Source organism: Bufo bufo, chromosome 3 (assembly GCF_905171765.1).
Source record: "Bufo bufo chromosome 3, aBufBuf1.1, whole genome shotgun sequence".
Classification (NCBI taxonomy): Eukaryota; Metazoa; Chordata; class Amphibia; order Anura; family Bufonidae; genus Bufo; species Bufo bufo.
In genome coordinates, this window is record NC_053391.1 from 651456741 (window position 1) to 651457537 (window position 797).

Here is a 797-nt window from a genome sequence, read left to right on the forward strand (position 1 = left end):
GTCACTCTCTCCCCCCCTCCCTCCGTTGTCACTCTCTCCCCCCTCCCTCCCTTGTCACTCTCTTCCCCCCTCCCTCCCTTGTCATTCTCTCCCCTGCCTCCCTTGTCACTCTCTCCCCCCTTCCTCCCTTGTCCCCCTGTTATGGACTATTGATACAAAATGGATACTTGCTTGTTGAGGACTATGTTTAGCTAAGATGGCGGCCAGGCATTCAGCCAACACCTATAAACTAGAATCTTACTTTGTGTTTTATCATGTGTTTCTTTGAGGTTTCCGTTCAGCTCAAGCAAGCAGTTACAAAGAGGTTTCCGTTCAGCTCAAGCAAGCAGTTACAAAGAAAAGAAGAAGTAACGGTTTCTCCCACGAGCAAGGGGGGAGGGGGGAGGAATTTACTCGGGCCGTCAAGGTTGCAGAAAAGTATAGTGTTCGTAGCCAATAGAAAAGATATACTCTATCTTTCACCCCCCCTCCCACTTCTTCATGTCGTAAAACCTATGCTGTTTTCAGAAATAAACCAGAGATCCTGTTATAACTCCGTGAGGTGTGTTGTCTCAGTTTGATCTCTCCGTGCACGTACATTAATTAATTTGGAGCAGTACATCAACCGAACTGGCAGCTTGGCCAGAACCAGAACAATTTTGGCGCCCAACGTGGGGCTCGAGGATTGGACCCTCTGTTCCTGTACCCCCAGAGACCAGACGAGGAGAGGCGCACTAACGGACACCGGGATCGCAACCCGTGATATGAGGTAAGAAAATTGAGTCATCTTGCCCATAAAGTGTCCCCTGGTGTAGCCT

The 797-nt window shown here is 49.3% G+C and overlaps 1 long non-coding RNA gene across 1 annotated transcript; it reads left to right on the plus strand.

Annotated features, from left to right (window-relative positions):
- The first annotated feature begins 223 nt into the window (after nucleotides 1–223).
- On the plus strand, nucleotides 224–522 carry LOC120996386. Its single transcript, XR_005777766.1, has 2 exons — nucleotides 224–269; nucleotides 305–522. It is a non-coding gene; the product is annotated as an uncharacterized LOC120996386 (long non-coding RNA).
- Nucleotides 523–797: the final 275 nt, after the last annotated feature.